We start from the raw sequence: 13,341 nt of genomic DNA on the forward strand, positions 1-13,341 counted from the left end.
CTTTTAAGATACACCACTTATAAAAAAAATACCTATAATTATCTGGAAAAGTTATTAAAATATTCCTGCCTTTTCCAACTATACATCTGGGTGAAGTTTATATACTTCAACCCAAACAATGCACATGATTGAATACAGAAACACATACGAGAATTCAACTATCTTCCATCAAGCCAGGCATTAAAGGGATTTGCAAAAATCTAAAATAGTACCATGTATCTCACTATTTTTTTTTTTTTTGAGAGAGAACGAGCACAAGCAGGAGGGGGGAGGGGCAGAAGGAGAGGGAGAGAGAATCCTAAGCAGGCTCCATACCCAGCGTAGAACCCCATGGGGGGGCTCAATCTTACCACCCTGAGATCATGACCTGAGCCAAAATGAAGAGTCGGAGGCTTAACCAACTGAGCCACCCAGGTGCCCCACTCACTAATTTCTTTTATCTGAAAACATAACTATGTTCATTAAAATGCATTGTTTATGTTAACATGGGCTTGTTATTTTTAATAAACTAATATTTTTATTTCTCTACCTTAATTTGTATTACTGTAAATACGTATAGATATACACATTTTTTAAAAGTTCTGTAGGACTCTTAATAATTTATGAGATTGTGAAAGAGTCCTGAGGCCAAAAAGTTTGAAAACTGCTGACCTAGAATATGAGTTGTGGGGCTTTCAATTTTTGTTCTGTGTGGAATCACATTGCATACCATCAGTATGACCTTCGTATGAAATAGTTTTAAAACAAGACGTTTGATTCATTAAAACTCCAAGGTAGTCCTCATTATTATATAGCCATAGCTTTTGTTATTTTAATATGAGTTTTCCAAAGTGATGTTTCAGAAGCACATCATAAAATGAAAAGGGAGATTCACCATGGATTCACCCCTACTATTATCTTATTAGTTGAGTGTGGTAATTCATCTTTTTCCTATGCTGCCCATACTTTTCATCAGACCACTCTTAACGTTATTGAAATTAAATTTAATTCCTTTTTGTGAAGTGAAATGCTGGGTGATAATCAAGCATTTGTGAACAAAACCAAAGTTTTTTTGTTTAAATATAAGGTTTAAATAAGATGCTTGACTGAAAATTAGCTAGGATAATTTTGTTGGAAAATGTTTTTCTTTTTTTTTTTTTTAAGATTTTATTTATTTATTTGACACAGAGAGGAGGGGCGAGAGAGCAAGCACAAGCAGGGGGAGCAGCAGGCAGAGGGAGAAGCAGGCTCCCCTCTGAACAGGGAGCCCGATGGGGGGCTCAATCCCAGGACCCTGGGATCAGGACCGGAACCAAAGGCAGCCGCTTAACCGGCAGAGCCATCCAGGCACCCCAGAAAATGTTTTTCTTAAAAAAAAAAGAATGTTTTTCTTTCTGTAATCTTCCTCAGATATATCTGGGAGGGGGAGGAGGATTATATTAAGTGCAGTACAAACTGCAGGATTATATTAAGTACAGTACAAATTGCAGCCGTTTCTCCAGAGAGCTCTTCTCCCTCTCAGCTTGGCCTTGAGCCTCTGCTCACTTTCCCATAATTCCTCAATAAAATGCTGCTCTCTGACAGGAAGGGTGATTCCCTTAAAATCCCCAGAACCACACTTTGGACATACGACCTTACCTTTACAACTTTACTGAAGGATTGTAGATAACAAAGTAAAATTTTAAAACCCAAGAGAACTAAAACCATATGCTAAACATGACTGTTTCTAAAGTAAAAGGAAAAGAACAAAACTTTAAACATGTCATGGGGACTGGGAGTTAGTTCCCTTCATAGACACCGAACATTATCTGGTTTTCCTATCGAAAATTTACTTCCATGCTGCTCCTCACTGAAGGGGGTTTCTTTATTCTTTTTAAAGATTTATTTATGTATTTTAGAGTGAGAAAGAGAGCGAGAGCAGAGGGAGAAAGAATCTCAAGCAGGCTCCACACCCAGCGCAGAGCCTGACACAGGGCTTGAGCTCAGGACCCTGAGATCATGACCTGAGCCAAAATCAAGAGTTGGTCCCTTAACTGACTGGGCCACCCAGGCACCCCTGACGGGGTTTTCTTTAATCCCTAATGTAAAAATATCTCCATTTCAGAGAATTCTACTCCCTACCCACAGAAACTTATTTCACCCTAGGATCCACAACCGACCCACACCCAAACCCCAATCTGCCCCTCCCCAAAAGGGCAGTTCACAGGACACAATTACACAAAACATTTCCCTAGGTCTGAGTTTTTCAGTAAGAGGCAGTTAAGCAAAACTGTCTCATTGGACACATCAAGTTAAGATCCCTCAAGTTTCTACAACAGTGTGAAATGAAATGTACATCTTCATTTCTCCTGTAGTTTTGTGGTAACTTATTGGACCAAACACACACACCAAGGACAAATATTTTTCAGCTCTGGGACAATGCAAGGACAAATAAAGGAAGAGAAACATTTTCCTAAATGCAGCTAAATTCACACAGATTCCGTTGCTCTTAACAGAGATGGTACTGTATGTGATTATGCAGAGAGAAGTGGTTTTCCCATTGTGCATCCTCAGAATTTCAGACCTTGCTAATTAGCGCATTTGAAATAATCGGATTATCTATTGCTGATGGATACTTTTCAGTGACACCAAAGATCTGGCAGTAGCTTTGAGATTATATCTTTACAATAATAAGTCAGAGAAAATTATCACTATTTCCTCTTTGTTGTTTACACTTGGGTGTCATATGTAGAAACTGTTGCCTAACCCAAGGTCATGAAGATTTATGCCTATGTTCTCTTCTGTGATTTTTATAGTTTTACTTCATATGTAGGAGTTCGGTAGATTTTTAGTTAGTTTTTGTATATGGCATGAAATAGGGCTTTAAACTCATTCTTTTGCATGTGGATATTTAGTTGCCCCAGCACCATTTATTGAAAAGACTGTCCTTTCCCCATTGATTTATCCGAACACCCTTGTCAAAAATCAATTGACTGTATATGTTAGGGTTTAATTCTGGACTCTCAGTTCCGTTCCATTCATCTATATGTCTATCCTTAGCTTTTTCCTCTCAGTAATATACACACACATTCATAAATAAATGTATATTTATATAAACTTACAGCAATTTCTTTTAATGAGTGACTTCTAATTAACATGTCATAACTTCATATATGTGTGTGTGTGTATTTGTGTACTTATTTATACAAAGCTTGGGGACTTGATAAAATAACTCTTAATGCTCTTTCAGCTCTGTTAGATAAAATATGACTCTAACAATTAATTTTATGTATGTTTTTAGGTTAACAGGATTCTATCTGCTGCCATCAGAAACAAGTACCAAATCTGTGTTCTCACTACATTTGACCACTGATTTTGCAGTTAGTGCTCATGGGTTTAAAGTTTATTGTGAAGGTAAGTGATGATAATGTAAAAGGACCATTGCCCAGTTTAATGCGGTCAAACCAAAATTCTCCAGGATGGAAATGGAAGAAGAACCACACGGAAGGAAGATACAGTTCATCTTCTTATCTCAAATCTTGTTCTAAGATTCACCTTCTTATTGATTATTAATATATAATAAAATGTTAGAATTAGTGGGCTTTAATGTTTTGTCATAGTGTGCCTAGACAGAGGAAAGTCTTTCTTAGGAGAAGAGACTATGAAATCACTATAGACCTAGAGATTAACAAAAGGAAATGAAATGTGAGACTAACAGAAAACTAGGCCTGATTTGAGATTCGGGCCTCACAGACTTCACCCTATTCTCTGTGCTCTCCCTCTCAGCCAGGAAATAAACTAGTAATCTGTCTTCTTTGCAAGTTAGAACCAAGAGAAAAAAGTCCAGTAAGAGATGAGAGTTGACATCTTCCATTCCAAATCAGCCTTTTCAGTCCCGCAGATCCATAATCCTTTAACCACGGAGAGGAAAGCTAAAAAGCTCTTGAGACAGTTTTTATTTGGAAGTTTGGTACAAAGTCATTTGGCATCAAAACATGACCTAAATTGATTAGAGGACATTTATAATCTTTATTTATCCCATGTAGTGTGGGTAGTCATATGTTTCACCACGGAAATATTGTTTGATAATAGGGTCGTACTCTGGGTTCTGCTGAGAGTGTTAAAAACATACAGAATCTGCATGTCTTTCATTTTTAAAATGTGAAAAAATTCTGATGGCAAAAATATTCTGAGGATTTCAGATACAGATCATGCACTTGTAATTTCTTCTCTATGTGATTTGACAATAAATTTCTCAATTTATTCCCTAGTTTCAAAAAGAGCCTCTTCCTTACCCGTAGGAATATCATACCAGATTTCAACTCATCTCCCCAGGACTATATTACCAGAATGCATCACATCAGGTCTGATATCATCTTAAGAAACACACAACTATTACAGAAGGGGTGGTTATTTTCTAAAGCACATAATTCAAAGTATGAGGGGTTTTTTTGGCTGAAACAACAGAATTTAATATTCTCACAGTTCTGGCTAGAATTCCCAGATCAAGGTGTTAGCTGATTGAGTTCCTGGCAAGAGCTCTCTTTCTGGCTTATGGATTGCGTTCTCACTGTGTCCTCACATGGTTGAGAGAACTCATGTGTCTCTTCCTTTTCTTATAAGGGCACCAGCCCTGTTGGATTAGGACTCCTCCCTTATGACCTCATTTTACCTTTATCAGCTTCTTACTGGCCCTCTTTCCAAATATAATCACATTGAGGTTAAAGGCTTCAACATATTAATTTTTTCTTGAATCCTGTACCTTTGTAGTAAGTTTGAAGTTGGGAAATATGAGTTTTCCAACTTGGTTATTAATTTTCAGGCTTGTTTTGACTTTTCTGGGTCCCTCATTTTTATATGAATTTTAGGATCAGCTTATCAATTTCTACAAAAAGCCAGCTGTGCTTTTGATAGAGATTACATTGAATCTATGGATCAGTTTGGGGAGTATTGCCATCTTAACAACATTAAGTCTTACAATCCATGAACATAGATGCCTTTCCATTTATTTAGGTCTTCTTTAATTTCTTTGAGTGATGTAAAGTGTTCTGTTTTCAAGCCTTCCACTTCTTTTGTTAAATGTATTTATAAGTGTTTTATTTATTTTTTTTAATGTTATACATAGTGTTATACATGGGATAATTTTCTTAATTGCATTTTCAGATTGTTCACTATAACTGTATAGAAATACAGTTACTTTTTGTAAATTGATCTTGTATCCTCCTAGCTTGCTGAACTCATTTACTAGTTCTAATAGGTTTTTAATAGTTCATCAAGATTTTCTGTATATAAGATTATGTCATCTGCAAATGTAGTTTTATTTTTTCCTTTCCACTATGATTTCTTTTATTCTTTTTCTTACCTAATTGCCATGGCTTGAAACTCCAGCACAGTGTTGAATAGAAGTGGTAAGAACAGACATCCTTATCTTGTTCCTGAAACTAAGAGGAAAACATTCAGTGTTTCACCACTAAGTATGATACTAGCTGTGAGGTTTTTTGTAGATACCCTTTTTCAGATTGAGTTAGTTCCCTTCTAGTTTTAGTTTGCTGAGTATTTTTATCTTGCAGGAGTATTGCATTTTTTTCAAATGCCTTTTCTGTGTCTGCTGAGATCATGTGGTTTTTGTCCTTATTGATATGTCATATTACATTGATTGATTATCATTTGTTGAACCAACCTTGCATTCCTGGAATAAATCCCACCTGGCCATGGTATATAATTCTGTTTGTATGTTGCTGGGTTTGGTTTACTTGTATTTTGATGAGGATCTCTGCATCTATATTCGTAAGGGATATTGATCTGCCCTTTCTTGGGATGTCTTTGTTTGGTTTTGTTATCAAGATAATACTGGCCTCGGGGCGCCTGGGTGGCTCAGTCGTTAAGCGTCTGCCTTCGGCTCAGGTCATGATCCCAGCGTCCTGGGATCGAGCCCCACGTCCAGCTCCCTGCTCCGCAGGAAGCCTGCTTCTCCTTCTCCCACTCCCCCTGCTTGTGTTCCCTCACTCACTGTGTCTCTCTCTGTCAAATAAATAAATAAAATCTTTAAAAAAAAAAAAAGATAATACTGGCCTCATAGAGGATATTTGGATCTAATAATTTGGCCTGCTGTTTTTTGTTTTGATTGTTGTAGGCTGTCTATGCTGAGGATCAGCCTGAGGTTTAAAATTAATGTCTTTTCTGAGCCTTTCCCTGGGCATATGTGCTCACTTTCTAAATTTCCTAGTATATGCAGTTGTTTGTTTTTAATGTCTGGCTCCCAAAAGAGGAAAAAGAGAAAAATGAAGGGAGGAGGGAAGTGTACCAGGCCTTTAAATCCCAGGGAAGTCGTTTCAGCCAGAGGGGGAGGGGCTTGCAACGATTGGGGGAGGTGCAACAATGGCCACCCATTTTTTGTCTGCACCTCTCTGTTTAAAAGCAGCAAGCCAGGGTGCCTGGGTGGCTCAGTTGGTTCGGCATCTGACTCTTGGTTTCAGCTTGGGTCCTGATCTCAGGGTCATGAGATAGGGCCCCATGTCAGGCTCCAGGAGCCTGCTTAAGATTATCTCTCTCCCTCTCCCCCTCCCCTGCTCTCTCTCTTAAAAAAGAAAAAAAAAAGCAGAAATCAGCAAGAAGAGCTCAGATATCTGATGTTTGGAGGACAGGGTCCTTTTCCTGCCCCCCGGCTCCTGCAGGTCTGGTGCAGGCTGCTCCAGGAGCATGTGCACAACTGCCAGTCAGGGCATTGGGATGGGGAATGGTAAATACATGGGTTACTTTATTTTATTTTTATTTTTATTTTGGTATAGTTAACATAGAATATTATATTAGTTAAGTACAACATAGTGATTCAACAATTCTATATATTATTCAGTGCTCATCAAGATAAGTATACTGTTAATCCCCTTCACCTATTTCACCCATGCCCCCACCCACCTCCCTTCTGATAACCATCAGTTTGTTTTCTATAGTTAAGAGTCTGTTTTTTGGTTCGTCCCTTTTTTTCTCTTCAGTTGTTTGGTTTCTTAAATTCCACATATGAGTAAAATCATTTGGTATTTGTCTTTCTCTGACAGACTTATTTCACTTAGCATTATACCCTCTAGATCCATCCTTGTTGTTTTAAATGGCAAGATTTCATTCTTTTTTATTGCTGAGTAAAATTCCATTATAGATAGAGAGATAGGTATAGAGATACACACATACATATATACTACTTCATCTGTTCATCTAGTGATGGACACTTGTGCTGCTTCCATAATTTGGCTATTGTAAATAATGCTGCCATAAACATAGGGGCGCATATATCCTTCCAAGTTAGTGTTTTTATATTTTGAGGGTAAAAACCCAGGAGTGCAATCACTGGATTGAATTACTGGATCATATGGTAATTCTATTTTCCAATTTTTTTAAGGAATCCTGTTTTCTACAGTGACTCTACCAGTTTGCGTTCCCATCAAAAGTGCATGAGGGTTCTTTTTTCTCCGTATCCTTGCCAACAGTTGTTGTTTCTTGTGTTTTTTATTTTAGCCATTCTGACAGGTATAAAGTGATATCTCATTGTGGTTTTGATTTGCGTTTCCCTAATGAATAGTGATGTTGAGCACCATTTCATGTGTCTGTTGGCCATCTGTATGTCTTTGGAGAAATGTGTGTTCATGTCTTCTGCCCATTTTTTAATTGGATTGTTTGTTTGCTGTTGAGTTATATAAGTTCTTTATAGATTTTGAATACTAAACTTTTATTGAATATGTCATTTGCAAATATATTCTCCCATTCAGTAGGTTGTCTTTTAGTTTTGTTGATTATTTCCTTCACTGTGCAAAAACTTTTTATTTTGATGTAGTTCCATTAGTTTATTTTTGCTTTCATTTCCCTTGCCTCAGGAGACATATCTCGAAAAATGTTGCTATGGCCAATGTCAGAGAAGTTACTACCTGTGCTCTCAGATTTTTATGATTTCAAGTCTCACATTTAGGTCTTTAAGCCATTTTGAGTTTATTTTTGTGTATGGTGTAAGAAAGTGGTCCAGTTTCATTCTTTTGCATCTAGCTGTCCAGTTTCCCAATACCATTTGTTGAAGAGACTGTCTTTTTCCCATTAGATATTGCCTCCTTTCTCAAAGGTTAATTGACCATATAATTATGGGTTTATATCTGGGCTCTCTATTCTGTTCTGATAATCTATCTGTCTGTTTTTGTGCCACTACCATACTATTTTGATCACTACAGCTTTGTAGTATATCTTGAAATCTGGGATTGGGACACCTCCAGTTCTGTTTATCTTTTTTGAGATTGTTTTGGTTACTTGGGGTCTTTTATGGTTCTATACAAATCTTAGGTTTGTTCTAGTTCTGTGAAAAATGCTGTTGGTATTTTGATAGGGATTGCATTAAATCTGTAGATTGCTTTGGGTAATATGGACATTTTAACAATATTGCTTCTTCAAATCCATGATCATGGAATATCTTTCCATTTGTGTGATCTTCAGTTTCTTTCATCACTGTTTTACAGTTGGTCTTTTCACCTCCTTGGTTAATTTTATTCCTAGGTATTTTGTTATTTTTGGTACAATTGTAAATGGGATCATTTTCTTTTGGGGGGATAGTTTTCTATTATATGTGCTGCTGAAGCAAGCACTGGGGGGATTGTTTTCTTAATTTCTCTTTCTACTGATTCATTATTAGTGTATAGGAATGCAAAGGATTTCTGTATGTTGATTTTGTGTCCTGCAACTTAATTCATTTATCAGTTTTAGTAGTTTTTTGGTGGAGTCTTTAGGATTTTCTATATAAAATATCATGTCATCTGCAAATAGTGAAAGTTTTACTTCTTCCTTACCAATCTGGATGCCCTTTATTTCTTTTTCTTGTCTAATTGCTGTGGCTAGGACTTCCTAGTACTATGTTGAATAAAAGTGGTGAGAGTGGACATCCTTGCCTTGTTTCTGATCTTAGGGGAAAAGCTCTGTTTTTCACCATTGAGTGTGATGTTAGCTATGGATTTTTCATATATGGCCTTTATTATGTGGAGGTATGTTTTCTCTAAACCTACTTTGGTAAAGGTTTTTATCATGAATGGATGTTGTACTTTGTCACATGCTTTTTCTGCATCTACTGAAATGATCATATGATTTTTATTCTTTCTCATTGATGTGACGTATCACATTGATTGATTTAATACTCTGGTTTCTCTCCAGATCGTATAAATCTTTCGCCTTTTATATTGATTGATTTACAAATATTGAATCACCCTCACATCCCAGGAATAAATCCCACTTGATAGTGGTGAACGTATTATCGGATTTGATTTGCTAGGGATTTTTGCATCTATATTCATCAGAAATATTGGCCTATAGTTCTGGTTTTTTGAAGTGTCTTTATCTGGTTTTGGTATCAGGGTAATGCTGGCCTCAGTACATAGGTTAGTATTATTATAAATTTGGTTTGTGACTCTACTTTTTGTTTTCTACATTATTTAAGAGATTAATACATTTTTAAGAAATTAGTCTAAAAACTAGTATTATTGTAAATTTGGTTTGTAACTCTACATTCTGTTTTCTAGATTAATGCTTTAAAAGAATTATTAGTTTATGTTTTGGGGCACATATTGTGTAAATATGTAATTTTGTGACATAACAACCAAAAGGGGCAGGGATAGAGCTCTAAAGGAGCAGAGTTTTTGCATGTTATTGAACTTAAGCTGGTATAAATGGAAATTAGAGTGTTACAACTTTAGCATGTTAAATGTAATCCCCATAGTAACCATGAAGAAAAAAAATAGCTATGGAACATGAAAGTAAATAAAGGGAATTTAAACATTTCACTGCAAAAAAAAATCAGCTAAACACAAAAGAAGACTGTAAGGCAGGAAATAAGGGTCAGAAATGCTCTAAGGCATATAGAAAACAAATAGCAAAATGATAGAAGTTAAATGTCCCATCAATGATTATTTTAACTGTAAATGAATAAGCCAGTCACAAAAACATAAATACTTTGTGATTCCACTTATATGAAGTACTTAGTGTAATCAGAATCATAAAGACAGAAAGAATGGTGGATGTCAGGGGCTAGGGGGGAGGGGGAATGGGGAATATTATTTAATGAGTTTCAGTTTTATAAGATGAAAGTCATGGAGATGATAGTGATGATCACACAACATTGTTCAGCATATTTAACAGCATTGCACTGTATATTTAAAAATGGTTGAGATAGTAAATTTTGCTATGTGTACTTGCCCAACATTTTTAGACTACAGTTGACCTTTGAATAACATGGGTTTGAACTGCATGGGTCTACTTACATGTGGATTTTTTTTATAAATACAGTATAATACTGAAAATGTATTTTCCTTATGATTTTCTTAATAACATTTTCTTTTCTCTTAGCTTACTTTATTGTAAGAATACAGTATATAATACATATAACATACAAAATATGCATTAATCGACTATGTTATTGGTAAGGCTTCTGCTCAACAGTAGGCTATTAGTAGTTAAGTTTTTGGGAAGTCAAAAAGTTATATACACATTTTCAACTGTGGGTCGGCTGCACTTTATTACTGTATTTCATAATGGAATATTAATGGATGGAATAGCTACCCAAATAAAACTATGAAGACCATATAGGAAAATGGGGAAATATGATAAAAATTTTAATATATATTAATAGTTGCTAATTATAAAAACATATGTGCTAAACACTGTTTTGATTTTTTTTGCATTTAATACGTTATATACAGTAAATCCTCATTATAGCACAACACCTTAGGAATTTTTTTTTATCAGAAGGGAAAAATCAAGGCACAGATTGACTTTCACAAGACCAAGTAGCTAATTAGGGGCAAAGCCAGGATGCAAAATTGTTTGGTTCCAAAGCCCAGTATATTTACTGCACTGCTATTATATAAAACAAACTATGTGCGTATGGTTATAAACACCAAGGTAAAAGATAACTTGCAAACATTAAATTGGCTGTGTTAAGAGAATAGGATTATGTGACTTCTTTTTTACTCTTTTTGTAACAAATACTCATTGGGAAAAAGGTGGAAAGTACAAATAAGCAAAAAATTAAATAAATAAAAGTTAAGTGTTATCTCAGTCCCCCCAGATTTAATCACTATTATGTTGTTTCCTGTTTAAAAACTTATTTTACTGTTGTTTCACCATGTTTTCAAATTAAAATATAATAAAATAGAGGTATAGTACACATGATAATAATCCAAGGTACACTGTGGAAAATTCAGCTACGATTTCTTCATAGGGCATAATAGTCGTAAAGATTAACAGGGCTTAAAATGTTTAAATGTTAAATGGAACTCTATTAATAGCTGCTATTGATTAAGTATCTTCCATATACTAAACACTTTTCTTTTGGTGACTTATATAGAAAATTCAGCCTTCTCTCAGTTTTTCTAATTCTTCCTTTAACTCTACCAATAAGGAGGAATGCTAATATAAATGAAGGTAAGGTAAGGGTATTTATTGCATCATAGAACCCTTACAAATTTCTGTTTCTTTTCCACAACTTTGGCACTAGGACAGTCCTGCATCTGCCCTATGCCCTATGCCATCTGCCCTAAGTCTATGGTTAGGGTAGGGTAACTGTTAGAACAAAACACCCCAAAACCTCAGACCCTCACTAAGAGTTTATTTCTCACTTATTCAGCAGTGCAAAATAGCTATGCCTAGTTGAGGGGCTGTCTTCTGAGTTGAGACTCAGGGAGCGAGACTCCCTAGTTTTGTGGGTCTACCACGCCCAGGACCTCCAGCCAGACAGGGAATGGAATGTCTATTTAGGAGCTAGGTCTGAAAGCAACTTACATCATTTCTGCCTACATTTCATTCAGAGAAGTCAATCACAGGAGCCCTATATAATCACAAGGGAAGCTTGGAAATGTAGTCTGGTAGGATGCCAAGAAGGAAAAGAAAATGGGGTTTGTTGTAGAGGTAGCAGGAGCAGTTACCACATATGCCCTAACCTGGCCTGGGGTGAGTGGATGGATTATGCTATGTTCTAGGCTTTAGCATGAACAATTTCCTTTTGCTGGTATTTAAATTTTTCTTTCTTTATCATCAGCATTGTGAAAATAAGGTTAGGGATTAAAAGATACTCACCTGTTTTGGTTATAATCCACTAAGATATATCCGTACAAACCAAACTAATTGGACTCCTTTTCTAGAATACCATATACAAAGAAAAAAATCAACTCTTTTTTTATGAGCTGCCAACAGGCATCTTATGTCACAGAGAAGAGCCTGAGAAAATGAAGCTAAAACATAGAATCTGAGACAGGAGAAATGCAAAGCATCCTGATTCTGCTCAGTTTCTGAATGTAGTTGTGAAACAAAAGCAGAAAGCCCTCATTCTTTAGGAAAAAAATATTAATATTAACTTCCTCTTTAAGAATGGAAATTAGCTTTTTATCAGTAAAATTTGTTAGCTAGATAGAAAGCCAAAGAAATGCATTTTTGTTTTGACAACCTACTTTTCACAAGATAAAAATTTTCTTTGTGCAACTAAGTTACTAGTTTACTTTTCTGTTACACAAATGAAACCTTTAATTGATTTCATTGCTTCAAATGTTTGTGAAAATTTGTTTAGCTAAATCAGAAAAGTCACACAATAACAATTGTGAAAATAAGATAAGGTTTTGAATTGTATGTTTATGTAAATTATTCAACAGTAAGCCTCCTAAGCTATTTTTAAAGATGCATTGTATTCACTGACTCTAGAAACTACAGTTTTAACTATTCTCTTCTCCTCCTACTACAGCAGAATTTTATTTATTTATTTATTTTAAGATTTTATTTATTTGTTTGACAGAGAGAGAGAGAAAGTAAGAGAGGGAACACAAGCAGTTAGAGTGGGAGAGGGAGAAGCAGGCTTCCTGCTGAGCAGGGGGCCCGATGCGGGGCTCGATGCAGGGCTCGATCCCAGGACCCTGGGATCATGACCTGAGCCGAAGACAGACGCTTAATGGACTGAGCCACTCAGGCACCCCTACAGTAGAATTTTAATAAAATGATTTTAAACAGTTTTTGCCTCCAGAACCCAAACACAATGCAGTGTTTTCTTCCTCACAGTTAACAGAAAACTAGTTTTTCACCTGGGTCTTCTCTGGCTTCAGTTACATAAGCAGGAGTTTTTTTGTTTTTGGTTTTGGTTTTTTTTTTAGCTTAACTAGATAAAGTTTCTATCTTTTGCAATGGAAAGAGTTTTGACAAAACAGTGTTTGCTTGATGTCTAGGAACCCTTATCCACTGTTGGTGGGAGTGCAAACTGGTGTAGCCACTGTGGAAAACAGCATGGAGTTTCCTCAAAAAGTTAAAAATGGAACTACCCTATGATCCAGTAATCACACTACTGAGTATTTACCCAGAAAATACAAAAACATTAATTCAAAG

The 13,341-nt window shown here is 35.9% G+C and overlaps 1 long non-coding RNA gene across 1 annotated transcript in view; it reads left to right on the forward strand.

Annotated features, from left to right (window-relative positions):
• Positions 1-13,341, forward strand: part of LOC118549096 (uncharacterized) — an 87,124-nt gene that overhangs the window by 2,004 nt on the left and 71,779 nt on the right. Inside the window, exon 2 of the long non-coding RNA XR_013442751.1 lies at positions 3,260-3,372. This is a non-coding gene — a long non-coding RNA (uncharacterized LOC118549096). The remainder of the gene's footprint in view (positions 1-3,259; positions 3,373-13,341) is intronic.

The sequence above is a fragment of the Halichoerus grypus genome, chromosome 12 (assembly GCF_964656455.1).
Source record: "Halichoerus grypus chromosome 12, mHalGry1.hap1.1, whole genome shotgun sequence".
NCBI classification, from domain to species: Eukaryota; Metazoa; Chordata; class Mammalia; order Carnivora; family Phocidae; genus Halichoerus; species Halichoerus grypus.